A 24,476-nucleotide genomic window follows, 5' to 3' on the forward strand; every position below is an offset into this window, starting at 1 on the left:
CAAGGCGCACTGAGGTTTCTCCAACCCAGGTGTGTTGCACAGCCGAGTTTGAGAAACAGCACAGACTCCCATGCACTGTTTGAGTGGCCAATTTTGCGCATGTTGCCATGTCAGTTCAATGTGTACCTGAGCGTTGGAGTGAATATGTAGTCGCCTTGCTGTCAGGTGAGTTACAGAAAGCATATCAAGCGACCAATCCTCCTGGGACCGTATCCTATCCTCAGGCTAAGAGAGCCATTTTTGAAAGACTAGGCTTTGATACAAGAGTACCATTGATCAAAGTTTAGGAAGGAAAAATGGAATCCACAAGATACTCCCCGAGCCCTTTTTTTTAATAGAATACAAGATTTAGGCCACAGGCGGCTTAGATCAGAGGCAGCCACTTTAGAGGACATTATAAATAACGTCCTCCTTGAACAATGTTTCGACGCTCTTCCTTGTTCCATGAGGATGTGGATAAACAACACCCTAATGTAACAATCACGACTGCCATAGATCTAGCCCGCGCCTAACATAGGTCTCCCAAATTCAGAGCTCAGCAGATCAAATCTTCAAACCCAACCACTTTGTCATGGAGATAGCCCTAAACGACCCCTTAGGCTCCTTCCTGACCCTCAAATGCCCCTGAAAATAATGGGAAAAGAGGTACCTCAAGGGGCCCAATGCTTCTATTGTGCAGAGTGGGGTCACATAGCTCGTAATTGTGCCAGAAAGGTATCCCTACTCGAAACACTGGGAATAGGGTATTCCAGGGGAAGGGTCCTTCTGGCAGGTACATGAACACACAAGTATAAAAGAGTACTGGAAGTCAACAAAGACTTAACCCCTGTTCTAGTGGATTCTGGATGTAAACATTCAGTGATTACTGTGAATAGAGTGAAACCAAAACAATGGAGAAGGGATGAGACTGCGCTTATTACTTGTGTACATGGTGATAGTAAACCTTATCCAGTTGCTATGGTACAAATTAATTGGAAAGGGCAGATTGAGAAATTAAAGGTGGGAGCCATAACCCAGATGGTTGAAGAGAAGATCATTGGAACTGATTACATAGATTTTTCTAGGCTACTGGACTGTACCAAAGACCAAGAGGGTGAGTGGGGCTGGTAGGGGGAGGCTCCTTTTAGGAATGTCTAGTTTCCAAGATGTAATGGATGTGGGAAAATTTCAAGTAATGAAAAACTTTTGCAAAACACCCTACACGTGTTGGTTGGTCAAACGTACATACCCCCTGTTTTTTCCTCCAATACAGATCTTGTCAGAATTAAGTGTAGCTTTCGAGCAGCACAGGAGGAGGGCCCATCCCTCAGCAACGGCTCCTACTTTACTGTTTCAAAAGTCCTGTTATATCGAAAACTGAAAAAAGAGGACACAATAGTCCGGCAGTTATTGGTACCCCAACCCTTTCATCAACATGTGATACATTTAGCCCATAGTCAGACTGGGAGAGGTCACTATAGCCGTGAAAAAACAGATGAATATCTGCTTTCTAGTTGTTCAGGGCACAGGCTTCCATTGGTTAGAAAGGGGAAGCGACAGGCCAGAAGGGGGGATAGATCCATAAGGAGTTGGAGCATGGTGTGCTGGACTACGGCGGGATGAGGAAACAAAGGAGCAAGGTCAGCGTGAAGAGGTGTTGTGGGAGCCGAACAGAGAGGAGAGAAAGTGGAGGACCAGGAGCAAGGACAATACCGGAGGAGAAGGAGTTGGCAGAGGCAGAGACATTCAAATGGAGATTATGGCACTGGGGAAACCAGAGAGCAAGGAAGAAACCCAGGGAGAAGCCACCTGGACAGGAATGCCACGGCTCGTCCCCAGAGCCGTGGTCCAAGGCAAGAACCTCACTGGGGTTGGGGAGTGCTGCAGGGGTGGTTAGCAGTCCGAGAGGGGTTATGGGGACTGTAAACCAAAACAAAACTGGCAGCACTACACGAGCACCAAACTGTAAAAAGCATCCTCACTGAGTTTACACACCATGGTGGGAAAAATAAAGTGGTGTTTATTGGGAGCACGAAGCCGCTTGATAAAAAAAAACACGAAGGGGGTGTGGTAAACGGGCTGAAGAGAGAGAGAAGAGCATGTGCCTCAATAAATCACATTCTTTTCTCCCTGAGTGCACGTCACCAGAGTCTGGAAGCCCCTGCTAGTGACAGCCATTCCAGATGCAGAGGACTGGAGAGAAGAGGAAGCATGGATATCCTTACTTAGACAACCCTCCACAAAGACTATCTCACATGAAAGCAATATAAAAAAAAAATACCAGGGTAAAATTACCTAAGATGGCTCTGTTTGGTTTGTCACACCCATTCTCCTGCTACAGTGTCCCTTCCTGCACATAAACAATCATCCCTGCAAAGCAGGTACCCTTGCACCCTGGTGCAAGGGTGCCTGCGTTGGTGCTATGCAACAGTTTGTGCGCCAGCACTGAGGAAAGTACAGAGATGCAACATATTTCTGTAAATACGACACATCCCTGCACTTTCAAAATGACACAGTGCAGGGCAGCAAGCTGGCTTCAGTGCCATGCTGCATCATTTCATTGTAAATGATGCCCTCAGTTTTGGGGACCAGCACTTATTTTTCTGCATCTGACATTTACTAATAGCAAGAGAAGGAAAAATCTCAAAGCGAAAAGACAGAGTACCAAAAAGACTGAAAAGCCATTACAATGGGAGAAAGCAGGGACTGACAATAGTGAGTGGAATGCGAAGGGGGAATCGGTTACTGGATTAAAGATCCTAAGATTACTTCATGACTACTAAGTTTTGGTATTCACTTTGAATGGCACCGGTCATGGGCTTCTGAGCAGAGCTTTGGGCATCAGCACTCATTCATTTTTAAATTAGGCACTGTATGTGCCCCCTACTTAAAGTATCCCATGGTTATAGATGCTGCAGTTTGCAATAGGGATACCACGGTGAAGAAAACCCTTGACCAGGTGCACACTGCACTGATGGGCTGGTCTCATTTATATTTGGACATGCTGCTTACAAATAGGTTTTGATGTCTTTCACTATTGCCGTTGAGTGTTGAAATAATATTATACACAGTTGACACTAGAAGTTACACCATGCCCAAATAATATTTCTTTCATCTAATTCAGGTGGTATCGATGTAGAGCACCAGAGGATATCCTCAAAATGCATCAGGCAATGGTGGAATGTCGGATGTTCCTGAGACCAGTGTTTGATTTCAGGACCTCTTGGGTGGAGGAGGCACCACATTTCACATCTTACTAAGAATCAATGTTCCTATGGTTTGTCTCATTTATAGGCAACCGATCACCATCTATGACTGCAGAATTCCTCAAGATTCCATCCTTTTCTTAGACATCCTCAGCCTTTTCACAGAGCACCTCAGAGTTCTAGCAAGCTTTGGGATCTAGATGTACTAGTTTACTGATAACACTCAACCTTCTTGTATCTTCACAAAGGCAAAATCATCACACAATCTACCTACCCATCATTCAAACAGGGCAATAGGTTCCCATCTGAACTTAAACCCTAAAAAGACAGAGCTTAAACCCTATAAAGAATTAAATTACATCTTCCCCAAGCAAGCAGACAGGAGTCTAAGACAAGTTATATAACATGCAACTGGACAGATTCAATCGGCACTCAGCCTAGATACAAGTTAGAGCTCTACCACCAAGAATCAGGTTTTAGGATCACTGTGCTGGTCTCAGGAGAGCACACCAACACCCTCTTCAAACATGTTTGTCATTCGCACCAATGAAGATTGTCATCCACACCTTTACAAGGGACTCATGAAACTTGATCAGACATCTCCCACTTTGAAATGTCTCCCACTTTGAGAATTCCCTGTCTGCCATATCAGACACTCATCATGCTGTATACCTTTTTCATTTCACTAACAAATAACAAGCATTGTTCATCACCTTCACCAGATTTTAACGTCTCAGGGATCAACGCACCACAAGAAACCTGAATTTCACCGAATTAAAGACAAAGAAATTCAATTCACACACCGAGAATAGGAAAAAACATTCCACCCCACGTTAGGCTTATTCTGTCACTGGTACAGGTCAAATCAAATCTCTTCAAGTACAATTTAGTCATCAATAAGAACCACAACCACTCTCATTTCTGATTAGTAAAGAAATCCCTGCCCTCCCCACTCAAATGTTTACTCAGTCTTGAATCTTCATTCCTCCTCGTTCTTGCAACATAATAGCTAAGACTGGAACTTGGTATCCATAGAGGCATGAAGGGACAAATGTATTAATTTTTCCCACAACTCAGGAGAGCAACAAAAGTTGCTGCACTGTGCTGTGTGAAAAAGAGAGAGCAGAAATGTGCCCTATTAAGTAAGAAATGGCGCATTTCTGCTGCCTCCTCGTGCTAGTGGACTAGAAAAAAAATGTAAATGTCGATTTATATAGCAGGGCTTATCACCCGTAAGGGTCTCAAGGCACTGTCCGTGGGCACAGGGAGATTTAGGGGGCCATTATGAACACGGCGGGGGTCATGCTGGCGGTCTAAACATACCCGCCGGCTGTATAAACAACATTCCACTGGGCCGGCAGGCAGAATCAGTGTTTCTGCCAGCCAGCCCAGCGGAATGCTGGGCCAGGAAATTGCCAACGGCTCCACATGGAGTCATTGTCAATGCCGCAGTGCGGCTGGTGCAGCAGCACCCGTCGCGCAGATCACTGCCCGTAAACCGGGCAGTGAACTGCACGACGGGCTGTGCACAGGGGCCCCTGCACTGTCCCTGCCAAGTGCATGGGCAGTGCAGGGGCCAACAAGGGGGCCCTGGAGCACCCCTTCCACCAGCCTTTTCCTGACGGGTGAAACCGCCAGGGAATGGCTTGCGGAACAAGGGTTATTTATCTGGAGGGCAGCACTGCCCTGTCAAGTGAAGAATTCCGTCATTGTCAGACTTCCTGGTGGCAGTAGCCTGGAGGTGGTGGAGGGAATTTCCGCCGCTGCCGGCATGGCGGTCTTGACCACCAAGTTCATAATGACCTCCTAAGTTATTTGCCCAGAATCACAAGACGTTGTGCCAATACAGAGGCTCCACCCGTATGTTCAGCTCCTGAGGCGGTCGCTCTGACCGCTGTTCTACATCCTCTCCCTGTACTGTGCAAGGGTGCCTGCATTCCAGGCAGGGAAAGATACCTTCCTGCACAAACATAATCCAGCATTTTCCTCTTTCTGTGTGCGCAACAAAATACAGCACACATTCAAAGAGGAAATAATGATAAGAAATAAAGTTAATCTGCTTCATTACACCTCACTGAGGAAGGCGTAGCATTTTGACGCATTCCAAGGTTTACAAGTCTTTGTAAATCTGGACATGCGCCAAAATCCAAGGATAGATGCAGGGGAACAGCCCCCTCCACCCATGGAATGCCTTCCCAATGCAAAGCAATGCAATGCATAAAAGCCATTCAAAGTGGCTTTGCTTGGCTTAATAAATGCCAAAAAGAAGCTGCACCATAAAAGTGATCCAACCCAGATGTAAAACCTTAGTAAATCTGCTGCTGTCTCTCTCCCTAAATATAAGGAATAGATAGAGCTAAATGTAAACCAATACATGTACTTATAGGGTGTTTTCTGAGGGATTAGTGGGAGTAAAATGTCAATAACGGAACCCAGCTTCCTAAACATCTCATAATTTTCATAAAAGCCATTCAATATGCATATATGTGAGTGTTAGTGCATAAAAATGCAATCCTGGCTAGTGGTCAACAGAACACTCCTATTGGTGGACGTATAAAGGTCTCATGATCCAAAGTGAAAGCTCGGCCTGTAAAGGTAAAAAGTTCTGCCATACATTCTAAAACTGGCTTTTTTGGCATACTGCGGTCCTCTGTTGATGGCGACGTGCCTAGGGACTGAAGGTCTTCAATGAGGTGTGCTTGTTGCCATTTTTTGTTTACTTCCCTTCCTTTGTCTTAATTGGTTTCTTGTGTAAGTATTTTTTGGTTGTGGGTAGGCATAGTTTTTTGCATAACCAAATTAGTTGGTAGGGCGAGGCGCATTGGATATCAGGACCATCTGCATTTTTTGAGATAGTTAAAGAGTGGAGGCTTCTCTTTGGAGGTTCCACACCCCCTTCTTCGTGGTTGACCATTCAAACACTAGAAACATCATGCTTTGCCTTCCCCATGCTTTACTCCGCTTGTCTCTTTCAGTCCACGCGGTGCGAGAGCATCAATATTCGGGGTGCACTTACTTTGATAGGGAAGGCTACTGCTGAGAGTTTTCTTTCAGCTTGCTTTCCTACTTTTCATTACATTTTCCCCCCATCTCTCTTTTTTAACAATCTTGTCCATATGTCAAAATCTCTGCCATTCTGTTCACACGCCTCCCTCTGCGTTATCCTCTGCATTTTCTTCTTGTATGCACTTTAAACTCATTTGCACTTTCACTAGTGCCCTGGCAAGTGCGCCTTTCATCCACAATCACGTACTTGTTCATGTAAACGTTTCCGCCTGTGAGTTATCCCACTTCAGTTTGAGTAGTTCATTCTGTCCTGTATTTTGTCAGCACCATCTCATTTTTAAAAAAAACATAGGGCCAGATGTAGGAAGTTCCGATTTTGCAAATCGGAAATCGCGAGTCGGTGCGACTCGCAATTTCCGATTCGCAAAATCGGATGCAGAACGGTGTCTCAGACACCGTCTGCGATTCGCTATGGGGTCGCAAAGACCCACCTCATTAATATTAATGAGGTGGGTCGCATTTTACGACCCCATAGCGAGTCCCTGCACTCACAGTGATGGTGGCCTGCTGAAGTCAGCAGACCTCCATGTCTGTGACTGCTTTTTAAATAAAGCAGTTTTTTTTATTTATTTTGCAGCCCGTTTTCCATAAAGGAAAACGAGTTGCAAAATAAAAAAAATAACGAAACCATTTGGTTTCGTTTTTTCAGAGCAGGCAGTGGTCCATTGGACCACTGCCTGCTCTGAAAAAAACTTTTTGGCAACATTCCCAAAGGATAAGGGGTCCCATGGTGATGGGTTACCACCAGTGTGACACTGGTGGTAATTCCAAATTGCTTTGTGACTGCATTCGCGGTCACAAAGCAATTTAGCATTGTGATGCGAGTCGCAAATAGGAAGGGGCACCCCTTCCTATTTGCGAGTCGCATTCACTATTTGCGAGTCGGTACCGGCTCGCAAATTGTGAATGAGCATCGCAATGAGCAATTTGCATGGCGCAAACTGCAATTTTCGCCGTTTGCACCATGCAAAATGCTTCCTACATCTGGCCCATAATTCAACCAACCCATTTTAATTATCTCAAGCTGTTAGTGGTTCATTTTTCTGAATTACAAACATGCTGACATTCTTGTTACAAATAATGTGATTTTTGTCAAATAAATGTACTACAGGCAATTTTGAATCACTGGTCAATTAGGGGAAAATGTTTCTTAAAATTCTCAGAAGATTTGTTAATCTAAGAATTATGTGAGTGGTGGAAAATGTAGGGAAAAACATTAACTTGGCAACTCATCCTAGTGCAACATTGTTAAATGTAGCACATCATTGTCAGCAGGATTCTTATCCCATACACCTCTCTTGGTCCTGTTTCAAACAGATCTGAGTAAATACAGCTAAAAACACTACGATTGTTACCCTTGCATGGAGGTTACTATTGGAGGGGGCTATTCCGTGCAATACTGCAGCTGGGAGTATCTGGTTTGTTGTATATTTCACAAAAAACCTCACTGGTTCCAGTATAAATTAAGAGCTTTTTTGTTTTTTAATGTTAACCCAGATGTCTTTTGGCATCAATGTAGATATGTTTATGTATGCCGTACTTTGCTCCAAGTTTGCACTCCTAACAATGCACAATTTAGCTTGACTACCTTCAAGATACTTCCAATGTCTTCTTGCCCTACTGCAGCTGGTGCCTCCAGGCTCAGTTCTGCTGGTGTGGTCCTTAGAACTACACACAATGCTTCAGATGTGGCCTCCAAAACTGTCTGGACACTATACTACAACTAAGGCATAACTAGTCATGCATCCAGTGCTAACACAAGCGTCTTTCTTGTTGGTTGTACCACTCTCCTCTCTCCTCAGCACACTGTCCAATTGTTTAGCCACTTTGATGATACCCCAAAGGACAATTCAGTGGAAAACATGGTGCAAGGGATCAGCTTTCCTGTAGTAAGAAAGATACCACTGAATATTCTCACTAGTGCCTAGACGTTTCAAATATGTTTATCAAAGATACATGCAAAAACAGCCACCACAATGCTGGATGAGACACTAGGATTTTCACCTTTTAAAAATATTATAATTTCATTTTATTGAATTATTTATTAACATTTCTTATACTCTAGCTTAGTGGCCTAAATGTTGAGCTTGTAATCACATACGTAGGATCTAGTTCCGTCTGTGGGACTTTAACAAGCAACTCTGTTATTCTGGGGTGATCACCATATGTCCATAAAAAAGTAAAAATAGTATGCCTTCTCCACCACATTACATCCAGGTTTCTAGGTTTCTCTTACCCAGATCACACTCACCATATTGTATATTCTTCTGCTACACTTAATATAGGGGGTCATTACGACCCTGGCGGCCGGCAGTATGTTGGCGGTAACACCGCCAACAGGCTGGCGGTGTTCCGCCAGCAATTATGACCGTGGCGGAATTGCCACGGCCATACCGCCGGCCCCTCCATTTTCCTGCCAGGATTCCGCCTGGCGGTCATAATCCCCAGGGCAGCGGTGCAAGCACCGCTGCCCTGGGGATTATGAGTCCCCGACTGCCGGCCTGTCCGTGGCGGTACACACCGCCATTGAAAGGCCGTCGGTAAGGGGACTTGGGGTGCCCCTGGGGGCCCCTGCACTGCCCATGCACTTGGCATGGGCAGTGCAGGGGCCCCCAGGCATAGCCCCGTCACGCATTTCACTGCCCGAATTTCGGGCAATGAAATGCGCAACAGGTGCTACTGCACCCGCTGCACATCAGCATTGCCACCGGCTCTATTACGAGCCGGCTGCAATGTTGATGTGACATTTCCGCTTTGCCAGCGGACGGTAACACTGTTACCGTCCTCTGGCCCAGCGGAAATGTCATAATAGGGAGACAGGAATACCGCCGGCAATGGCGGTATTCTGTCTCCCATGGCCTCAGCGGTCTTTTCAAAAGACCGCCGAGGTCGTAATGACCCTCCAACGTCTCTTATCATACCTTGGGCCAGTAGTGTATTTACCTTCTTCTGGACCATCTACACCCTAGTATTGTATGCTGGTCACCCAAGCATTAGTCTTGTTTTAAACTTTATTTAACAAGTATAAGAAGCCTTTCATAAATGTCATCTGATATTATGGCCTGGACTGTCTGTCTTATGCTGATGACATCCAGCTTATAGTTAGAATAATTAGACTCAAATATCCTTCTAAAATACATCAACATTATGCTACAATCATGCTTTTTGGTCATCCAAACCTCAATGAACTTTAACATGCTGAAGCATACTACTGACACATTGAGGTGCTGGTCTGCCCAATAGCCTGTTGAATGCCAGATATGACTTAGTCAACTGGGTGCTCCTCCAATTCATGTGCGCTTGGTGAAGTACCTTCACGTTCGTTTTGAGAATTGACTTCTTATGGAAAACTTGATGCCTATTACCTGAGGCTTCCAGCTAAGCTTCTGGCTGGATTACAACTTCTGCAGAATATAGCCATTAGACTGTTTCGGGTGTGTAGATTTGACACACACAATACCAACTCTTAGTGAAGCAGAGATCTGAGTTTATGTCCTTATTCCTGGCACATCAGGCTCTAAATGGCACAGATCCTCCTCACATTTAGGACAAATTAGGCAGCATCTTTCTTAGTGTTCCTCTGTTCTGCCTCCCACGTTATCTTACTCCACTGTCTATGGTTTGAAGGGAGTGCTGGATATGTTCAGATATGAAATAACCTATTATCATCAGTACCTGAGGTCAAGGGTTAGAGTTTCTTGCAAAGGTTACACAAGACTCTCTTCATTTGCTTGTCTCTCTGATTGAACAGTCAATCCTTACTCTGAGGAACAGGTGTTAGGACCAATAACATGTAATGCCATTCAATGAATATTAATGACCCTCCCGAAACATTTCTTAGAAAAAGGAAAATGTCTTTGGTTTGGGTTTAGTAAGACTAAACAGCTACAAAAACACAGTAAAAATCAGAAATACCTTGCACTTTAGGTCCCATAAATACAACCTCAAGAATATTTTACAAACTATAGTGTGACTACAAACATTGCTACTTCTGCCCATACTTGGAAATGTTGCTCCATGAATGTTCTTTGTGATCCTTCCTGTCTTAAGGAAAAAGATCACAGTTCTGGAAGAAGTGTTACAAATGATATAGTTATATATTTTTCATTTTAGAATGTCCCTTTTGCATGAACTGTTCTCATATTGTGGTGTAAGTTTTTAAATACAAATGCATAACTGTTAAAGTATGTGTTTTAGTACAATGTGATACTTCAGCTTGCTCAAATATATTGTTTTATGAATTTGATATCTATGTTTTCAGTTATTGTTTCTTAAACAATAATGTTTCACGGAATATAAGCAGGTGAAAGGCTGGAGGGGCTACACTATTGATTGTTCTGAAATATTTAACAATGTTCAGACATAACAAATAACCTACATTGAGGCATCCTTGCTTAGAGAGGGACTTCGATCCTGGGTCTGCAGCCTGAGGCTTGCACAAGACAAGAGCTTTAGCTGTAAACACCTTTCCCCCCTGAAGGTTGCAGAGAAGGCACAACTTCAACAGGCCTATCTGCCCAAGGAGAATAGATCCACTGTGGCACAGAGACAGGAAAAACAGCTGTCTCCTTAATGAACACTGCTTCAATGTTATGTCGGTGTCAGCAAGACCATCCAACAGACTCCCAATAGGCCACTTTTGGTGCTACGATCAGTTCATTTAGCCAAAGGGAAGGGAGTTTTGGGGAAACTAATGCAGAGAAACCCTAACTTTCAGTTATGAGATGCAACATTTTCTACTGGTCTACCTAATTATGTGTGTACTGATCTAGTACAAACGTAGCTGTGAAACTGAAAAGAGCGCTGTACATTCCATGAAGGGTTTGAATAACAATTCTAGATTGTGTACATCAGAAGGGGATTACACAAAGACATTTCCAACATATTTAAGCACAGCAAGATGAAGTGATCTGCACGGATTCAACATCCAAAATCAGGTCTAGCTCCTAAACCACGGTTCCAACCTGGGTCTCCAGGTTCCAAAGGCAACAGTTTAAGCCACTAGGCCATCTCCTTCCCTTGTAAATGTAAATGCCACTCCCTTGGTCATTTCCATAGTAACTACTGTTCATATTGTGTGGCCTAGACTGGGACATTCGTACTATGAAATCTTTATTATACCTATTCATGATGAAAAAGGGTTTAGGGCCTACAACAGCTATTTTTGTGAGTCTCACAGGACTGATGGCTCCCGAATACACAACTTACTCACATAATGGTTAATGGGCTGAGGGGTGTTACAGTCCACTGTGTTTTCTCTAAAAAACATATCACAATTGGAGGAGAATCCACTGCATGTGGAGAAAATCGATTCTCCTTTAATATTAGCACTGCTAACAGAACCCAAGGAGTTTCCTTTACAAAGCCACTGTAAATAAAGCCGTTGTTCTCTGTGAAAACATCCCGCTCTGGGTCACAGCAATCATTACACTGTTTACAAATAGCAAGGCAGTCAACGGAAGAATACCATGTATATTCAGGTGCCAGACAAGTAGGGCCGGCGAAGTTCACGAAGTTCTGCCAAATGGAATTCCGCAAAGTGGTTAAAAAACTTTATGTGGAATTCCGCCAGCGGGGTAGAATTGCTCGATGCGCCCATTCAAGTTATATTTTTCACATTCAGAAGCACCATGTGCATTCTTGCATTGAAAACATTGTGCAAATTGCATCACGCAGTTCGCATGTGCGCTGCCATTTTGTTTTCTCTGTGTCCTAGTGCATGGTGCTGGACCTAACTTGAATCCTCCCTTAATCTTTTCAATCCCACCCTTTCCTAGATTATAGACCCCTCATTTGCCTTAAATTCATCAGTGTGTGTCTGTGTTTCTGTATTTTACATTTCTGTCATTTTTGTTTGTGTTTTTTGTTACTTTTTTTAATACTTTATAGTTTTTTTGGCTGTCCCCTTTACTTTTCTATTGTTTGTTTCTTCATTCCTTCCATTTCCTCTTCTTTCTTTTTTCCACCCAGCACCATGCCAGAGCAGGACGGCAGAGGGAGTGACAGTGCTTGTACAGCTGCTAGACGCTTACCTTGCAGATGTCGGTGCAGCCGTGTCCCCTTTTTATAGAGGCGGCAGCACTTGTGTTTTTTGTGCAGCACCACCTCCCCTCCATGCTGGGAGTAGGAGGCAGGCCTGAGAGCGGTAACTCCCTGCAGGAGCATTGACTGCTGTGGGGAAGGTTGTGCTGATGTGTGCGTCAGCACACTGGGGCGCACCGCACCACTGGGCGGACATACTGGACCGCGACCATGAACTACTTGACCTGCTGGGCATTGAGGTGTTGTGGTGGGGTGAGTAAATAGTTATTTATTTGTTGTGTTTGTTCCAAAATTCAAACGTTTTTTCTAATAGCAGTACTGACTTTCAGAGGTAAGTTAAGTTTATGTTACAATGAGTATTATGTGATCTGATTTGTGCTAGCCAGGTGCTCAGTCAGCGCTTCCTAATTGTAGACATTGGCTCGTATTTGGCCTGATTATTTAGGAGACCACATAGACTGAGACTCCTCCTGTCACCAAGAATAAGTTAGTGGTAGTAGTAGGTAATATCAGTCAGTTAGCATTCTCTTCTAGGTGCCATTCTTTATGTAGCTCATTCAGTCCATCCCAATCGAAATTTCCCAGTGATGTGTAGTATGCATCTATACATTGAAAAAAAAGTAACTGAGCTAGCGTTTAAAGGTGGTTGAGAAGCAAAGATCATTTGTTACAATATGAATACATTAATAGTGGTACGTAGTTGCAAATATAGTTTAGGTTTAGGAAATTTGGAGTAGGAAATTATTAGGTCAACTCGAGTCGATACTAGTACTATTGGCAATCTGATTTAGAAAAGTACAATGTTACTGTGTTTGCTTTTGTCTGTCAATATATTTTTTGTGAGTGTACTACTAATCAATTATTTATATTCCTTATTTCTTTTGTCAGCACCTGAGGGGAAAAGAAGGCAGGATCTCAGGCACGTCTGGAAGATGAGGGTGCCATTGCCACCACCAGTGCGGCAGCTGGTGGATCTGATGGCCCCAGTAAGTCTTTCTGATATATTATTTACCCAACTTTCACCTTTCTTCATTTAGAATAATTTTTCTTCTTTTTTCAATGTGTGTCTATACCTTTTACTGTACTCATTTTCATTCTATCTAAGCTTTGTTAACTTCTTTTTATCTCTGCATGTTTCTATTTTTCATGTTTGTACCTAACTCCCTCCTGTCTGAACTAGTATGTAGCTTTCTTCTGCTTTGTTACTAAGCTTAGATTTCACTTCTCCCCTTATATATCTTGCGGACTGGTAGTGTTAGACTAAAAGGAAAGATTTTTAGAACAGGTACTCTACAGAGAAGATTGCATGCCCAAGTCAGCCTTTCTAAGCAGGTTTGTTTTATTTTTCTTGCTCATGCTCAAACAGTAAACTGAGTGATTGGCCATTGTCATGGTGCCCCCCACCATGTTGTGTGTATGTATTATTCTACAGTAGTATACCATACCAGCACGTTTGATGACAGTGCATCATGGCTGGAAGGTAGTATGGGGATGGTCCAATTGCATTTGCCAACCAAGACATGACCAAATCACCATATGCCCTCCTGGATTGACCAAATATTCTACCCCTTCATTGTTCTTCGGTGACATAGCTCTGCTCCTCCATTAAGAAACATTTGTGATTGACTTGACTACCTGATTTTTCTAACATAGTTAACCAACAAAATTCCTAAAGTGAATGAGAGAAGAAGATAGAACTGTAGTGACCTATTCCGGTTGTATTTTGTGGAATTAGCTCTTAAAATATAACAAGAGGAGGCGTATCTGACATTTAAAATGTGTAACGTTTTTCTAGCCGATCCTACCACCAATGCAGGGGCCAGTGGCAGCACCAGTGTGTCGGATGCTGCAGTGGTCAAACGGTGATTACCAGAGGCAGCAGGGATGGGGATTGGTAAGTCATATTGCTAGCTTATTGACAATTATTAGTATACTCTCTCAGTGCTTAAATTGTGCTTTTTGTTTCCGGTGCAGAGCACCAGTACTTATATTTGAGGGCCGGCGCTTAGTTTTCTGCATCAGACATTTACTGCAAGCAAAAGACACATGTGGGAAAGACGGGGAAAGAGAAAAACAAAAAAGCGCTCAAAGGGAGAGAGCAGAAGGCTGCAAGAGCGAACTTAAGGGGCAGGGAGTGGCTCTAAATGCATTAAAAAGGCCTGAGGAGGCTTTAGGATTATGCTGCCTTGATGTTCTGTGTTTGCACATTTAATTGTAGCAGACGTGTGTTTCACAGGAGAGCTTCGGGCACTTGCAAGTTTTTATTTACAAATTAAGCACTGTACTCACTGCAAGGGGGTTGCTTGTGAACCCCCTGCTTTAACAGTGACAGTGGGGGTTGAGTTCTTAATGGCCTCTACTTTCTGCAATTCAGTAGAGAAAAGCTCATAATAAACAGACTGTTCAAATAATGGGTTGATGGAAAGGGGATGAAGGATGGACAGATAAATAAAGGATAAGTGAAATGATATATGAGTGAAAGGATGTGTGGGTGAGTGAAATGATGCATAGGTGGCTGATAGGAGATGCATTGGTGGGTGAAAGGATGGATGAAAGAGTATATGGGTGAAAGGATGCCTCATGGGTGAAGGGTGGATGGGTAGATGTTTGCTTGGGTAGGTTAAAGGATACGTGGATGGTAACGAATGATGAATGGGTAAATGGATGGATGGGTGAAAGGATGGTTGAAAGGTTGGATACTTGATAGGTGAGTGCATGGATGGGTGGGTGGATATATGGGTGGAAGGATTGGAATGGTGAAAAACTGGATGCGAGAGAATGTAAAACTTAAAGGGTGAATATAAAATGGTGAACAGAACAATAAAAAGATGAATGGATAATTGCTTTGATCGGGAAATAAGGGAGCTTTTATGAAGAGGGGTGACTTGGTTTGCTTGGTTATCAAAGCTTTGGTTAAAAGTGTGGGGGTATTTTAATTTTCTGACTACTCTCAACTCACTGTAGTTGTTAAGTAAGGCAGACACGCATCCTCCCACCCATCACCATTCATCACCTCGTTATGGTTGTGGTAGTAGACGCAGGCTAGCATGCTAATAGGGAAGACATCACAAGCAAGGTGCCACTCCCTCCTATGCGAACTCCAACTGTAAGATTCATCAAAGGCTTATCAATGTCAACTAGACTAAAAGAAAACAGAAAGTTAGTGGGTTACATTATATCATACCTATAGAAAGACTAAAACCAGACTACCACGATGACAGTATGATTGAATGCATACAACAAAGAACACCTGATATGTTAATAAAAACTACCAATATGAACCTCTTCTGTGCAATGTGGAGCTAGTATTTAATTAAAACTAAACAAAACATAGGAAATGAAATTCTCGAGTCATGAGAAGTAGGCTCAGAGTCAGGAGTAATGTGGACAAGGTTAAGTGTTTATGCAACACCCGACACAAGGTTTTACTGATGATGTTGATGAATGATGCATGGGTGGGTAAATTGGGCCGGTGTTAGCTTTTGCTCAGGTTATAGAAGATCATGCAGTTAGTTGGTATCACTTTGACCATATCCACCCCAACAAGTGTGTCATGGTGTAAAATTAAGTCACTTCATAGTACAAAATCAGCCAGCCAGATGGAAGAGGGTTAGAGGTTCCATGAATGGATGGGAAAGGGGATTTGGGGAAAGGTGTGACAAAGACAAATGCTACACGAAATAAACAATGACAAAATTAATCTGGGCACTAAACAGCACACCATAATCAATCTGTTGTGGAAGGAAATGAAGGAATGAGTATGACACAGTTTAGGTAAATGCATTACAAACAATATCAGCCTCAGTATATCTCTAAATGTTCTGTCTTCTAGGTTTAAAAAGTACAAGTTATGGAGGAGTGAAAGTAACCTACCCAGTTCTAAAAATGATGATTGTTGAAAGAAAAATGATACTGCATTGACAAAGTGGGCAGTGCATCTGCATTCTTCTCAGAGTATCCGTCACTGAGAGCTGAGCGAGTACTAAGCCTCAGAGTCTTCATCATCATCATCATGGTTTCTCTTTGGAGTTGATAACTTTCTGCTTCTAGCTGTTGTAGTAGTCCCGCCCTCCTGATTCCGAGTAACTCTGTCCCACTCCCAACCCCAGTGTGACAGAACTGTGTAGTTCACTGCTGTTGAAGAACAAATAGAGAAACAGAACTGGAGTATTTTCTTTTTGTGTACATATGTGTTTGGTAACTGAAGTGACTGGTCCGGTCTCTGAAGAACCAAAAAATAAAATGGAACCTGCAGAAAATGTTGCTTTGTTTGAAAGGCCACCTTCAGAAAAAATGAATGATCACTCATCAGCCCCAAAACATTGCAAATCATGAAAATCATGTTTACAAATTTGTTGAACAAACCTTACAGTCTGCAACATCGTACATCATCAATCATCACTCACAATCAATTAACATATCATCACTCATTGGTGCAACAGTTAGTAGTTACCTTTTGCAATCCAAGCACAATGGTAGCTACAACATTGTCTCTCCTCTTTGATGCTAGCAAAACATTGGAATTTGGCATTGGCACTGGCAGTCTTTTAATCAATCAAATTCTGGGACAGCCCTGCTAGGTGATGCAAAAAAAGGATAGGCAATGGCATGTAAAGGAGGCAGGCATTGTCTCCAGTGTCCTGAAGGGAATGTGGAGGCTTCTTCACTGCACAGTGGCCCAACTTCAATCTGGCCATATATGTGACTAAAACATGGCGGGGCAGCATACATCAGAAACAAACATAATGTTCCACTAGCTACTTTTTTTGTGCAAAGAAAGATGTTCAGTGAGAAATAATTAAAGAGTTCTATAGTGGCACTGGCATACTCAGTTTAGGAAGAAGAGTTCATCCTCAAACTTAGGTAGTTCACCCAGAAGTTGGCCAACTAACACACTTCATTCTGAACAGTCATCCTCCTCCTTCTCCGAGGGGGGTGTTTCGGGAATGGTGTAATGTTGGTTCATTTTAATCATTGTTAATCTCTCCATGTTTTGATATGAGAGACTGTCCTTCTCACTGTACCAACTTCACATGTTCAGCAGACACACTGGCTAAAGGACATGCCAGATACCCTAATTCCAGTCTGCTGAGCTCTGGCCATTGGTGGATGATCCCATACCAGTAGACCAATGGGTTTTCATCCACATATACCTCTTTTGGGTCATCCAGATACTCCTGGAACATCCTCTGAAGTGTCGTCAGTGCTGCCACTTGCTCGACCTCTATTGCCTCTGCCTCTGCACTCGATTTAAGACCTGCCACTTGACACAAAGCCAATGCCGAGGTTGGGTCCAAGTCTTCTGTTGCTGTTGTTGGCAATTTTCTTGTTCCTGGTGTTGACTGCTATGACGAGACAAGACTACCCTCTCTGGAAGTTGAAGGCAACACCCCAGAACTGTTGAATGGGACTCCAAGTTTCAACCGTTCTTCCTGGTGTCTGGCTTGCTCAACAATCCACCTCTTGCATTTTGAAACATCCCCTTCAGAAAAAGGAATGAAAGTGGGCAGAATATTTTTGTAGCGTGCATCAAGTAGGGTGACACAGATATACTCTTTGGATGAGATTATGTAATTTTTCAGTCTTGCATTATAAGCCAAGTGAAATATTAAGCTCTTAACCAAGGAATGCATTTCTCGGTTTTTCGCTCAACCTCCGAGTGCAAACCTTTCAGACACCTTTTTTAGCTGGCCCTGTGGCAGATGCCAAAACACACAAGAGATGTGGAAGGGGAAAAAAGAACAACTACGTTCTTCTGGGAATGCTCACTTGAGACTTAACCGGAGCACTATTACTAGCTCCACCGGAAATATTACATTTGTTTTGGTTTCTTTCGGGAGGACACGGAGGAGGGATCTATACCTCTCAAATGTGTGTGTGTGTGTGTGTGTGAGAGACATGTGGTAGAGGCAACAACAGGATAGCATGGTCCATAGCACTGTCCTCCTTGCTAACGTCCTGTGTGAAAACCTCAAGCAGGAGTAGCATCTGTGTCAGGAATTTGACTAGGCCCCATTTGTCCACATCCGTGGTCATAGCTTTCCCGATTGCATCCCCTTCTCTTTGAATGACATAGTCATTGATCTGTCTGTATCTCTCAAATAGACGTTGCAACATATAATAGGTTAAGTTCCAACATTTTGGCACCTCCTGTACCAAGGCTTTAACTGGTACTCTGTTACCATGCTGGATAATCCGCAACTGCTTCCGAGGTTTAAATGAATGGCTGAAATGAGTGCAGATTCATCGGCAGGTGGTCAGTATGTTGCTGACTATGTCTTCTTTTTTTTATAAAGTCTTACGCAACCTGGTTGCTGCAGCGCGCCAAACACAGGACCCTGAAATAGCCACAGTCTGCTATGGCCTTAACTATGTCACTGGCATTGTCCATGGCAACAAATCCAATTTGGAGACCTCTGGGTCGCAGCCATTCAGACAACCTGCTGTTAAATTCATCAAAGATATTTGCAGCTGCATTTGATTTCTGCATGGCGAACCTGGGCACTGTTGCATGCCACTGAATGCTCTTAAACCTGTCTACAGGGCCAAGACCTGTAGATAGCTTTTGTTTTACTGCGCAAAAGAAATCCAGTGTGCAGTAATGCACATGTAATCAGTCACTTGGCAACTGGTCCACATGTCTGTCGTAAGGTGGATATTGTAGACAACCCTTTGCTGAAAAGCTTGTCTAACCAATTGTAGCACATCGTGATGCAGCACTGGAACAACAATTCTGGCAAAATAGGTCGAACTTGGAACCTTCAATTTCAGGCAAATGGTTTCCATAATTTCTAAGACTTCCACTCCTTCCACAAAAGAAAAAGGGAGGAGGTTCAGAGCTAACACTTTTGTCAGCTTCCCTTGCACAAACATGCCATTGGATGTGTGCCGTAGTAGGACCCCTTCTGCCTAAACATGCCCGTAATAGTAGCCTGGATTTTCTCCTTTGCTGAGGCCTATGAGGCAGGTGGCTCTCGAGAAATAGATGGTGGTAGACTCACTGTGCATCGTGGGGCAGTCACTGTATGCTGTGGTATCTCCATCAGACTTTGAGTCTTCTTGTCCCACTGTGAGGTCACTGAGATGGGTGATTCTGGTGCACTGCTGGGGACACAGAGGTGCAAAATAAAAAAATGCAAAAAAAATGCATGTAATAATAAAAGCATTGCTTATCAAAATCACATTAGTATTATACATATACTGCAAAAATCCCCAAGCATAATATTAAACTGGCATCACATCCATCCATGCAGGCCTATGGCAAAGGCACACTGGCTGGATGCACAAAATGTCTGCCAGCCACATGGTCAACCAACAGTAGCGAGCAAGGAGGCATGGGGAAGAAAGAACACATGCAAGCTTATGGCAAAAGCACACTGGCTGGATGCATAAAATGGCTTTCAGCCACATTGTCAAACAACAACAGCGAGCAAGGTGGCATGAGGGACAAAGAACACATGCAAGCTTATGGCAAAAGCACCCTGACTGGATACACAAAATCGTCGCCAGCCACATGGCCAAACAAACAACAGCAAGCAAAGAGGCATGAGGAACAAAGAACACATATAAGTCTATGGCAAAAACACACTGGCTGGATGCACAAAATGGCCACCAGCCACATTGTCAAACCACAACTGCAAGCAAGGAGGCATGGAGAACAAAGAACACAGCAAACCTATGGTAAAGACACACTGTCTGGATGCACACAATGGCCACCAGCCACATGGTCAAACAACAGCAGCAAGCAAGGAGACATGGGGAACAAAGAACACATTTAGGCCTACGGACATAGACTACACAAAGTGGCCGATGACAGGCACACACACACACACCCATACACACACACATGCACACACACTCTGGCCAGAAAAAGGAGGCATGGTGGTAACACTGAAGAAAACACTAACTTTAATACAGCAATGCACAACACAAAAATGTATTGAGCTATATACATTTTACAACAATACAAATCATCCTATGCCTTCAAATATTATCCCACATATACACTTTTTGCAGAAAATAATTAAATGGAAACAATAGCCAACATCTGTAATTTATTGCAATGCCATCCCTTCCCAAAATGAAGTTTTAAAACCATATACCACAGAAACATGTCTTTCATGTACTGATGACTAGTACTGGGCCTACTGGCTAGAATGCCAATTGGAAGTCTAGGCCACATAAAATAATTGAATACAAAAAAATAATTAGGCCCGTACTTAAACTCCAGAACACCCACCACAATGAAATTTGAGAATCAAATAAAAGTACAGAGGAATACTGGTGCATACTCTAGCAAGCAAACAACACCCTTGTACCATAGTTTTTTAACTTACTTGTGAGATATCACAAAACAAAGTCCTTAAATCCAAAGGGAAAATGCTCCACGAGGAATCAGGACGCCATGGAGCCCGAGCTCCAGATTCTGCCAGCCTTTATCTTGCTGCTCCTCTACCAGGAGCACGCACACCGGCGGCGAAGACAACGGTGAGTACTGCACCTACGACACAGGGGAGGGGGGAGGGAAAAAACAGTGACACACACACGCAACACGCAACACCCCCACCCTCACCCACTACAACACACACACAAATACATATTGATACATAACAGTTCCCCCCCCTAACCCCCCCTTGAAAAATGCAAGGACAAAAGGGAATGAGTTGAATAATTGTGATATATTCAATTACATACATCAAAAATATTTACAAATATATACATTTATACTATATACAATTATATACACCAAGAACACACGTCCAAGGGATTTCACCATCATAGTCCGTGGATCACTGGGCCCAAAAGGCATGAGCGAGGCCCACAACCAATACCCAAACAAGACGGAGAGAACACTACAGGGGCATCAGTTAGAAATAAAACAGGCACGTCAGGGGGAAGGGAAAGGGGGCGCACCTCAGCCGGTTGAGTGCACGACGCCAGATCCACGAGAGGGCTCCATGCCCACTGTTCAATCCTGGGGAGTGCAAAGCCACAGTCTCTCAAGTCTCTACAGTGGGTGGGTTTCCCACTGTTCAATCCTGGGGAGTGCAAAGCCACAGTCTCTCAAGTTTCTACAGTGGGTGGTTTGCCCACTGCTGCATCCTGGGGAGTGCAAATCCACAGACTTTCAAGTGGATAACATTCTCCACTGGTTTCTGGAGGGGGCCATGTGCCCAGAGTGCTTCATCCTGCCCATGGTGGACTCAGTAGCGTCGGAATCATTGGCGCTCACTGGCCTGCGGTGCTGCTTGCGACGGTGTCCTGGGCAGCGGGTCAGCTGGTGGCGGTCTTGTCCTGGCCTGCGGTGCTGCTGGCAGTGGTGTCCTGGGCAGCGGTTCAACTGGTGGCGGTGTCCTGGGCAGCGGTTCAGCTGCTGGCGGTCCTGTCTTTGACAGCAGGGATGCTGGCGGTCCTGTCTTTGGCAGCGGGGCTGCTGGCGGTCGCCTCCTGGGCAGCAGGGCTGCTGGCGGTCATCTCCTGGGCAGCGGGGCTGCTGCTGGCGGTCCTGCCTTTGGCAGCGGGGCTGCTGGCGGTCCTGTCTTTGGCAGCGGGGCTGCTGGTGGTCATCTCCTGGGCAGCGGGGCTGCTGGCGGTCATCTCCTGGGCAGCGGGGCTGCTGCTGGCGGTCCTCTCTTTGGCAGCGGGCTGCTGGCGGTCGTCTCTGGGGCAGCGGGACTGCTGCTGGCGGTCTTGCCCTGGGCAGTGGGGCTGCTGGCGGTCTTTTCCGCCATGCTGATCTTCCCATACTTGCCGGTTTTACTATGCCCCTTCCCCACCTTGGATAGTGTCGCAGCTGTTTCCACACTCCCAACTGGACCCCTGGGAGCGGCTTTGGTGGCTGATTTCTTTCCCCTCTCCCACCGGGCACTGGCCAACTTTTGATGCTTGACAGGTGGGGGACTGTCCATGCTGTGGCTCCTTGCCACACTGGCTGCCCTGCTGCATGGTGCACTCCATAATCCGGTGACTACTGGCACCACTGGTCCCGCCGATGTTGTGGCTGAGGTGCTAGGTTGGGACCTGGAGAGTCAGGCCCTAGGAGACTGAAGGGGTGGGCGAGGTGAGGGAAAGAGGTCAAGGTTGGACAGGAAAAGTTTCTTAGGAACACTGGGATGGGTAGATGGAGGGGGGTTGGGAGTGGAGGAAGAGGTAGTGGTTGTAGGAGGTGTACGTTCGGAGACTTTGGGTGAAGGTGCATGGGCTGGAGGCTGTCGTGAGGTGGATGGCTGTTGGGTGGGTGTGTGGCTGTGTTTGTGTACCTTGGGAGGTTACCTCACAGACACACTGGGAGAGGACACAGGGGATGTGTGAATGGTAGTGGGGGTGGTGACTGCACGTGAGCGGGGTGTGGTGGTGTGTGTGCTGGTGATGGACGTAGTGGCTGAGGATGTAGTGAATGCAGGTGTGAGTGTAGACGAGACAGGGAGGGAGGAGGGAGACGAGGAGGAGGGGGACACAGTGGAAGCAGTGGATGTTGGTGTGTCTGCATGTGTGTGATGCTTGCGTGAGTGCCTGTGGGATGTGTGGTGCTTATGTTTGCCAGAGATTCCCTTGTGTGTTGAGGTGTGTGCATTCTGGTCTGATGGTGTGCTTGGGATAGGCTGAGGTACAGGGGTGTGGGTCTGGGTGGAGGAAGTTGGAGGGGGGAGGCTAGAGACAGGGACAATGGCTGCCATCACTGCTGAGGCCAGAGTCTGAAAAGCTCGCTGAAGGGCTGCCTGACCAGAGTGAATGCCCTCCAGGTATGCATTGGTTTGTTGCAACTGGCTCTCTACACCCTGGATGTCATTCAAAATGGTAGACTGCCCAACAGTGAGGGAGGTCAATGGCCTCCTCACCGAGGGCAGCAGGGGTGACTGGGGCAGGGGCTGAGGTGCCTGGGGCGAAGGTGATGCCCACCCTCCTGGGTGAGCGGGCAGGGGGCAAAAGCTGAGGGGCTGCTGGGAGGGTGGTGCTGGTAAGGGGGGTGGCAGCTGTACCTGTAGATGCGGGGCACAGATGGGGCCGCCACCACAAGGGAGCTCCCATCAGAGGAGGAGTCCGTCTCGCTGGTGTCAGCTCCTGTCCCCGCCGTGGAGCTCCCCTCGCCCTCCATCCCACTGGTGAATTCGTAGTCCGTAGTCTCGCCCTCCAGGGCCATGTGGAACGCAGCTCCCTCCTGCTCCGGTGCCACTGCTCCTCCGCCTGATGATGCTAATGCACACAAGAACAGGGAGACCACGAAAAGGGGGGGGGAGACAGAAGAAAGACATGTTCAGTGCAGGCAATACTGCTACCTTTGGCAGACACTACAGACACAGAAGCCCCCTGCACTACGCGTGCACTTGGTGTCCACTATTCAATCCCTGGGACATGGCTTACAAGGCTATGGCCGATTTCTGCACACATGGATGTCACAGGAGCCTGACTAGGTGTAGTTGGCACTGTACACAGGTGGGGTGGGGTGCCACAGGGCCTGCCTGAAGAAGGGAACTTAACTACCAAACTCGCCCTGGCCTAAGGGAACCCACAGCCCACCTCCCCCACCCAGACACCTACAATGCGCACTGAATCAGCAGAATGAGAGTGTACTCACCCCCTTGTGGCTGCTGTGATGCCCTCAAGCGCCCATCCAACTCCGGGTACGCCACTGCCAGGATCCTGAACATCAGGGGGGTCATGGTGCGACGGGCACCCCTCCCACGTTGGGAGGCCATTCCCAGCTGGGACTCCGCTGTCTTCTTGCTCCAGCGGCGAATGTCCTCCCATCTTTTCCGGCAGTGGGTGCTCAGTCTGTGGGAGACCCCCACGGTCCGGACTTCCTAGGCGATGGCACAGCAGATGTCCTTCTTCTGGTGGGCGCTGACCTACAGGAATTGTACAGGGGGAAAAGAGTAGTAATTACCAACTACACCGTCACAGTCATAGCACCGCATCCCTACCCTTGCCATGACGCACATGCACTCACCGTTGTTTCATGAACGTCTCATTCTCCCCCAACCCCTTATCTTTCATCCACCCCACTCCACACAGGCATTGCCCATACAGCATGCTCACAGTGTACTTACCTGTTTGTCTGGAGGACCGTAGAGTAGCGTGTACTGGGGGAGGACCCCATCCACGAGTTTCTCCAACTCCTCCGTGCTGAAGGCAGGGGCCATTTCCCCAGACACACGAGCCATTGTCTCTTCCATTCTGAGGTCA

The sequence above is a fragment of the Pleurodeles waltl genome, chromosome 7 (genome assembly GCF_031143425.1).
Source record: "Pleurodeles waltl isolate 20211129_DDA chromosome 7, aPleWal1.hap1.20221129, whole genome shotgun sequence".
Lineage (NCBI taxonomy): Eukaryota > Metazoa > Chordata > Amphibia > Caudata > Salamandridae > Pleurodeles > Pleurodeles waltl.